We start from the raw sequence: 8,889 nt of genomic DNA on the forward strand, positions 1-8,889 counted from the left end.
ACAAAGTTAATGCATTTACTAGCAATGTAACGGAATGAAGTAATTCCAGGATATTGTCGTTTGTTTTGTTTTTAATACATATAAAAACTTTGTATATCAGAGAGTGTGTGCTTGTTGCTTGTCTCTTGAGCTGTTCTAAGCCTCTCCCAAAGGAATTGTTTTTGCTACCCAACAGAACCATTTTGTTTGTTAATGACGATGATATTGAGGCTGAGGAAGACATTGAAGTCAGTCCGATTACTGTGAGGGGTGATGCCTCTTTAACTGAGGGGGCTATAGGAGGGTATCAGGAAGATCTAACAGAAAACATTACATTGGCAACAATTTATCAGACAATTCTGAGTCATATGGAAAAGACAGAGCGGGATAGCCAAAAAATTCAAAATTCATGTCGGAAACTGCAAAATTCTATCCGGAGACTGGCAAAATCACAATCTGACTTTGGTGAGAGATTTAACGAGGTTGAGACTAGAGTGTCTAACATTGAGGATGAACTGGTAAAACAAAAGGCTGCTACTGAAAACTTGAATGCTAATAAAGAGGACTTACTTTGGAAAATGGCCGATTTTGAAAATCGCTCTCGGCGTAACAATCTCAGACTAATGCAAATTCCCGAGGGCAAAGAAGGACAAGATCCGCGCACGTTTGTTATTGAGTTATTTCAAAGGGCATTTCCCGAGATAAAGAGGTGGGATTGGGAAAGAGAGATTGAACGCGCCCATAGATTTCCATTTAATATTCAACTTAGGCGCGGGGAAAAAGCTATTGGGTTTCAAATGTATTATGCCACTAATGGCCGTACAAACCACTTGTTCCTAAATAGAATTTGTTCAGTTTAAAACGTGTTGCTGATAACGTTAAACTAAAGTGAGTTTGACCCAGGAGCAAACCCCTGTAGTGTGTTATGTATAGGATGGGTGTGCAGTCTCGTTGCTGTTCCTCACTGGCTGGGTGGTGGTGGTGATGATGGTCGGCAGCAGGAAGAACTTCCCGGACTCAGCCCTTTGTTCAAATGACCTCGGTGGAAATGATTTGTTTCTACTATCTTTGGCTACTGAAGATGTATCCTTTCTTTTGATATGCATATTATATTGGTGAACTCCTTCCTCTAAGCAAGGCTGGGCTATGAGAACACTGAGTATTTAGCAGCTCCAGCAACACAAAAGCACCTTACAGATGATTCAGAATGCTACGATCTATCGTATTTGTGGTCTGAGGACGTCCCAACTGCATTACAAAGTCTCACTGTTTTCTCACGAGGCAGAACTTTTTATGTCCATTCATTCACCACCAGAGTTTATAAAACACAGGTTTCTTTTTGCTTGTAAATACAAATCTGATTATCATTCGTGTCAAAATTCTGTATCTTTTGTGTTCCTTTACTTCTGAATCCAGATTTATTTTTCCACGCCAAGGTTCAAGAAATGTAAAGCAGGGAGTCAATAGTTGTTGACTCTTAAGAGTTGGAATTTTTTACTGCTCAAGATTCAATCTTTACCAAACACTCAAGCTTTCAGAAACCTATTCAGAACTAAACTTTTCAACAGCTCTCTCTCCGATCAATCATTTTGACATCATGCACGGATTCTGTCCTTTCACCAGTTAGGAGTTGGTGATTCTCTGTGAATAAGAAAGGTCTCAAATATATTCGTATATAATTAATCTCACTGTGAATCATTTACATAGTTAGTGGCGAGCCAGCAAATTTCAAAAGGGTCCAGCTTGGTATTGGACACCTCTGGGGAAGTGCCACTATGGGGGGTGCATTAACAGATGCATGTGATGATCAAAATGAGCATAATTTTTTCCCGCGTCAGGGCTTCAGAGGTAAATGTTGTACACTGCAAGCATTAACTCTCAGAGTTACAGGTCACATTTTCCTACTTTGACTTCTTCTAACTTTGTACGTTGTTCTCTAGCAGCTGTCATTGAACCGGTTGTTGCACAAAATGACCAAACACCAAAACCAGCTACAAATATTCTCCAGTCTGTGCTTGTTAAACTTATTCAAGTGTGTTGTACTTATAGGTTTTATCACTAATCCCTGTAGTTTGCTGAAAATCCTTTCCACAACTACTTCAAAATCCCCTGCAATGTTATGGTTTCTCCCCTGTATGTGTTTGCTGATGTCTTTGTAGTATTGATAATCGACTAAAGCTCTTCGCACATTCAGTGCACTTGAATGGCTTTTCCCCTAAGTGTGTTCGCTGATGATTTCTTAATTTTGAAGGGTCACTAATACTACTTCCACATTCACTGCAGTGGTAGGGTCTTTCACCTGTGTGTATTCGTTGATGTCTTTGTAGGTCTGTTAATGGACTAAAGCACTTCACACACTCACTGTACTTGAATGGCTTTTCTCCACTGTGTATTCGCTGAGGATTCCATAATTTTGAAGATTCCTTAAAACTACTTCGACATTCGCTACACCGGAATGGTTTCTCCCCTGTGTGCGATCGCTGATGTATTTTGAAGTGTGATAAACGACTGAAGTTCTTCACACATTCACTGGTTTCTCCACTGTGTGTGTTCTCTGATGTCTTTGGAGATTTGATAACTGACTGAAGCTCTTGAAACATTCACTGCAATGGTAAGGTTTTTCCCCAGTATGTGTCCGCTGATGTTTTTGGAGTTGTGATAAACAACTGAAGCTCATCACACATTCACTGCACTGGAATGGCTTTTGCCCTGTGTGTGTTCGCTGATGAATCCTAAGAGTTGAGGATTGACTAAAACTACTTCCACATTCATTGCAACTGTATGATTTTTCCCCAGTGTGTGTTCGCTGATGTACTTGTAGATGTGATAACCGACTGAAGCTCTTCACACATTCATTGCAATGGTATGGTTTTTCCCATGTGTGTGTTCGCTGATGAATCTTAAGTGTTGAGGATTGACTAAAACTACTTCCACATTCATTGCAACTGTATGGTTTTTCCCCAGTGTGTGTTCGTAGATGTACTTGTAGATGTGATAACCGACTGAAGCTCTTCACACATTCATTGCAATGGTATGGTTTTTCCTCAGTGTGTGTTCGCTGATGTACTTCTAGATCTGATAACCCACTAAAGCTCTTCACACATTCACTGCACTGGAATGGTTTTTCCCCTGTGTGTGTTCACTGATGAATCCTGAGAGTTGAGGATTGACTAAAACTACTTCCACATTCACTGCAATGGTATGGTGTTTCTGCTGTGTGTGTTCGCTGATGTTTTCGAAGATTTGATAACTGACTGAATTTCTTCACACATTCATTGCAATGGTATGGTTTTTCCCCAGTGTGTGTTCGCTGATGTACTTCTAGATGTGATAACCCACTAAAGCTCTTCACACATTCACTGCACTGAAATGGTTTTTCCCCTGTGTGTGTTTGCTGATGAATCCTGAGATTTGAGGATTGACTAAAACTACTTCCACATTCATTGCAATGGTATGGTTTTTTCCCAGTGTGTGTTCGCTGATGAATCCTGAGATGTGAGGAATCACTAAAACTTCTTCCACATTCATTGCAATGGTATGGTTTGTCCCCAGAGTGTGTTTGCAGATGTGTTCGTAGACTTGATAATTGACTGAATTTCTTCACACATTCATTGCAATGGTACGGTTTTTCCCCAGTGTGTGTTCGCAAATGTGTTCGTAGATTTGATAACTGACTGAATTTCTTCACACATTCATTGCAATGGTACGGTTTTTCCCCTGTGTGTGTTCGCAAATGTGTTCGTAGATTTGATAACTGACAGAATTTCTTCCCACATTCATTGCAATGGTACGGTTTTTCCCCTGTGTGTGTTTGCAAATGTGTTTGTAGATTTGATAACTGACTGAATTTCTTCACACATTCATTGCAATGGTACAGTTTTTCTCCTGTGTGTGTTCGCTGATGTTTTTGGAGTTGTAATAACCAACTAAAGCTCTTCACACAATCAGTGCAATGGTATGGTTTTTCCCCCATTTCTGTCCGCTTTTAGGAGTGCTAACTGATTAAAGTTCCTCACACATTCATTGCAATTGCACGTTGCTTCTCCTGTGTGTGTTTGCTGATGGCTCTTTAGTAGTGATGACAAACTAAAGTTATTGCTGCTTTTGAATGATTTTTTTTTCTTGGGTAGTGTCTCTGGGTCGGTTTTATATTTCTCTGCATCCCATGACTGCGTTTCCTGAGGAGCTAACACAGTTGATAAAGCAATTGTTTTATTCTCACATTCCCTGTATGTGTGTGGTATTTTGGATGCTTGATTTCAGATTTTATAACGAAATACAAGACTCACCAACTACATATATTATACTTGTGGCAAGTAAAGCTTCTTTGTATGTGGTTATGTCTTTAGATTGTATAATGGTTTTGCATGTTTATGAGTGAAGATTAGTCTTTCTTCCGGTCGATGCAAATTGGGACAGTCTTGTAGATCAAAGACCCTCTCTTTCCTTTACTCTTCAGTTGTCTGGCTCTACTCCATTGTGCTTTTCGCTTGCTGTGGTTTAGCCAGAAATAGTTTACAATATACCTACTGCACTGAATGGTGGTCTGCCATCATTACAGGAAACAGAGCAATGCTGTATCCACCTCACACCGATCCAATCATTAAAGCTTGGAGACTTGTTTATACAGGCAGTGGTTAGTTATTTTTGTTGCGTTCATTTTCTAGAGGTCATTTCTTCGTCTTGTGGCGTGGAGGTGCACAGCTCAGACTCTTAAATCCACTGAATTACTCTGGACAGCTTCTATCAGTTTATGTTCAGGTTCCTCATTCTCTGACTGTACAGCTCTTTACCTGAATATTGGAGCTAATTTTTTCTGACGGCTTTTTTGCACATTTACACGATTAAAGTCATTATTCACATTCATTTGTGCATTCAAGGCTGGTTTCCTGTTGGATGTAAAGAGATTTAAAATCACTAAATGGAAATGTAAGAGAATGTAAATACACAATATTTAACTATTTGTAAAAGCCATCTCTTCTTTACCATTTTTTAAAGTAACCAAGAGATATTTCACCATACACAGATATTTAACTGAATGTCCTATTGAACATGCCACATCTTAATTCAGAAAAGGAGGTGATAACTTAGTAAAGAAAGGGCACTCCCGGAGCACCCATTCGCTAGAGGTATAGCTTTAGGAAGATGCACAGTCAAGATTTCATTTAAACAAGAAGGCATTGTGGAAAAAGAAATGATCAGGATATGCTGCTGTCACTTCAGTTTTACAAAGTGTATAACAACTGTAATTCTTCAGGAAGTATAAGACAAAGGAAACTCTTCAAGATGTATGTAATAAAGGTAACACTTCAGGAAGTATCTAACAAATGCAGCTCAATTCACACTCTTCTTGACAATACTTCAGGGGTGTGGAATTTTTGAAAAACTGTACTTGTCCAAGGGACAAAGGGATACAATAATCTTCTAGCCCTGTAAAGAAATCCACTAGTCCCACGCACTCTATAAAACCAAAAGCTATACAAACTAGCAAGGACTTATTACTAGTCAACTATAAAACCCAAAGTATACATGACCATCTCTGCCTCTTTGCCCTTGCAAACTCTCTTATTATAAAGTATTACCTTCCACACTATTTTCTTGCTATCAGCAGTAATCATTTGCCTTTCTACTAACTTGCCATAAGGCATATACCAATTCCACATCTTCATCATAGGGTTCATAACCCGCCTGTTCTCTTTTCTCACAAGGGTTTTTACACACTTAGTGTTAAATTACACCACTCCCTTACTACAAATATACCTTCACACTATATACATTGGAATGGATGTCCCTCTCACTACCCATTCCATGACCTTCTCTCCACTCCCTCATCACAGGCTCTGTACCCCAAGCACATTTCACTACAGGTTCTCCCCCCCTTTCATAAGAGGTTTTATTCCATCTCCAGTTTCACCATAGGCTTCATCCCTTCCAAAACCCTCTCCTGTCTACTGTTGCTACCTTGCCTCCACTTATCACAGGCTGCTCAGCCTTCTTTTCCCCCTCTGCGATCTCATCTAAGCGCTCTGAGCAACCCTTTTACCTTAACCAGCTCACTTTGCTTCCTGCCTTCCATCAGCCCTGCCAACTGCCTCCACAGAAACAGAGGAAAGAGTCAAAATTGAGAAGCCTGCACAATACAGCTCTGAGAGTGGATATTTCAATAGCATAATACCCAAATCAATGAAGGGAATGTTATGAGACTCACAGATGGCGCGGAGGTAGAACTCAAGGGGACCAGGCTGGATTGAGGTGGAGAGAACAGACACCCAAGCTGTGAATTATTGAAAAAATCACCAGGCAATATTCAGTGAGCTATAAACTGGCATCAAGCACCTGCATGTAAACTGCAAGACATGGGTTTAGAACCTTGTCTGTTCTCAATCTGTTATTATAAGGCTGCTAAATAGTTTTTTGAGCATTATTAATAGACCATCCAGGCAGTGTCATATTTTAAACCCCATACAATCTACCAGCCAAACAATCGTGGCATATAATCCCTACCAGTAAAGACTGTTTATGACACTACACACTTGTATGATTAATAGTCAGTGTATAATGTGTGTGAGATGTAAAGCCGCTCTGGCACCTTACAGTGGGATAAGTAGCGCTATGAAAGTATTACATTAAAAAAGTTAGGAATTGCTATTTATTTTGTCATTCCCATAAATACCCATACACACCATTACAGCTGAAATTTTTACAGTGCATGCATATGTGTTACATATAGGAGCTACAGAAAATAAAAAACCAGCCTCCAAATCGTAGCTTTTTTTTACTTAAGTGATAACAAGCTGTGTGCCTTTGTTTCCCCCATTACTGTGGCATTTAGGTGTTAGGATCTTGATAGCTTCCACCCAGGATTATACTCGAACAGAAGGAGGGATGATGGCAATTTAAATGTTCTCTTAGTTTTGGGCTCGAGCTGGAAGAGAAGATTACTAAAACCCTGGCAGGGGAGCCTCCGTCATTCAGCCTTCTAAGGTCACTGATTATCATCTGATTAAGTAGTGGTAAAGTCTGTTTTTATAGTGCTTGAAAAGAAAACGAGTGAAGTGTGAAGCACTATAATATCAACAACAAGTACTGGATAGTAGGGGAGAACTTGTGAACGACTGAGATATAGCACTAGAATGTGGTGCTAAAAGTTCAGTGAATGTGGTGGGAGGAAGAGACAGGCTGGGCACAAGCAACTGAAGGATTCAAAGCAGATATGTGGGCACTAGAGAACAGCTTCAGGTGGGCATTTATGATTATGGTGTGGCATTAAACAAAGGAGGTATTTAGAGAAAAGGATCCAAATACCTGAGGAAAGTGGGGGAGAGCGCGCAGAGCAGGTCAGACTAGCGTTTCGCCCGGGGAGCCTGATCATCCCCATGAGAGTCTAGGCTCGGGCTCAGGGTAAGTGAGCCACGTATGGTGAAACACAAATTGTAGCAGCTGATCAGATAGGTTACTTGAACGGGAACAGAAAACAGTAAAGTTAGAAAACTGGGGAAGACGGGGAGAAGGAGGACTGGGCACCTTAGGGGACACAGAGGGTGCATTAACCACCAACAGCGAGCTCCCAGTGAAGAAAGGTCAGTACCACCTCCATTGGGAAACATATGCCTTTAAGACAATGTAGTAAAAGAAGGATTGAGCATTTTGAAACACGCCCAATGTCCCACTCCGTTGCTTGCTGCCTGCCTCTTGGTTGGGATTTTGTCCCCACTAGTTGAGTTTTTTGCGCTTTCGGTAAGTGCCTCCTGGAAGCTCCTGCATTTCATATTTATCAACCTTGACACTGAGCCTACGCAAATGAGACAATCTATTCCCCTGGACAGAAACTGCTTTCCTGTGGAAAATGGCATCACAAATGGCAGCATGCATCTTTCTGCACAGTAAATAGAGGAATGTCCCAGCAGTTCCTTGAATCGGGGACTTCAGAACTCTCTACAAGTGCATCAAATATTTCCTGCATTACTGGTTTTAAGGCTCTCTGGTGTTCACACATAGCTGACTTCAGGGGCTTTTAAGCAGTGAGATCTGTATATGTTTATCAAACAAGTACATCTTATATCCGTAACCCTTTATGTAATTGAGGGCGTCCAATGGCACCACATCCTCCTTGTTCAGCTTCCTTGCCTTCAACTTCAGCTTGCAGGGCTCCTCTGACTTCTTACTCTTTTCGAGAATTTACATACACAGCATTCCTGTACACTCTCAAGGAATTGTAACGTACGACATGCACCTTCCCTGACCCCGCTCACGTAGGCATCTACCACTGCAGGGGAATCCACCCAGCACCACTATTGGCATATCTTTATTGTTTAACTAAGAGCGCATGTGCAGCAACTTTAAGCACCCGGAAGCATAACTAATATGGGAGCCAGTGTTCAACACAGACCTCAGGGCCGGCTTTAGCATTGGTGGTGCCCTGTGTGACAATGTTTGTTGGCGCCCTCGAGTGACCATCTCCACCACAGATTCCTATTCCCTCACTACCACCAGTTAACAGTGCCCCTCAAATCTCCACAACCAGTCTCTCAGAGTTATTTCGTTTTATAGCACCACTCATACCAGTGTGAGGTGTCAGAGCACTTTACATCATACACACATTTAACAGAGACAATCACACGTGTAAATCAGTGTATAAGAAACACGTTACATAAGACAGAGGTTTACAAGATGTAAGAGTCACATGTCATCCATACTTTACTGATCGGCAGATATAGTCCTTGGTCTGGAAAAGCACAAATTCAGAATTTAAAACATAACACTAATTGTTAGGGGTTTTCTTCAATGGTAATAATTTATTTCTACCCAAATTAACCTTTTTAGCTAGATCAGGTTAAGGAAAAGCCGGGCAAAAAAAGACATGTAGGTCTAATATAAACCCTGCAGTTTGCATGCAGACCTTTGATGACA

At 40.8% G+C, this 8,889-nt stretch overlaps 2 pseudogenes; both read right to left on the reverse strand.

Annotated features, from left to right (window-relative positions):
- Positions 1-820: 820 nt before the first annotated feature.
- Positions 821-4,016, reverse strand: LOC144807647 (uncharacterized; annotated as a pseudogene).
- A 3,676-nt stretch (positions 4,017-7,692) lies between these two features.
- LOC144805022 (protein KTI12 homolog pseudogene) lies at positions 7,693-8,280 on the reverse strand (annotated as a pseudogene).
- Between the last annotated feature and the right edge of the window lie 609 nt (positions 8,281-8,889).

Source organism: Lissotriton helveticus, chromosome 1_2 (assembly GCF_964261635.1).
Source record: "Lissotriton helveticus chromosome 1_2, aLisHel1.1, whole genome shotgun sequence".
Taxonomy (NCBI): Eukaryota; Metazoa; Chordata; class Amphibia; order Caudata; family Salamandridae; genus Lissotriton; species Lissotriton helveticus.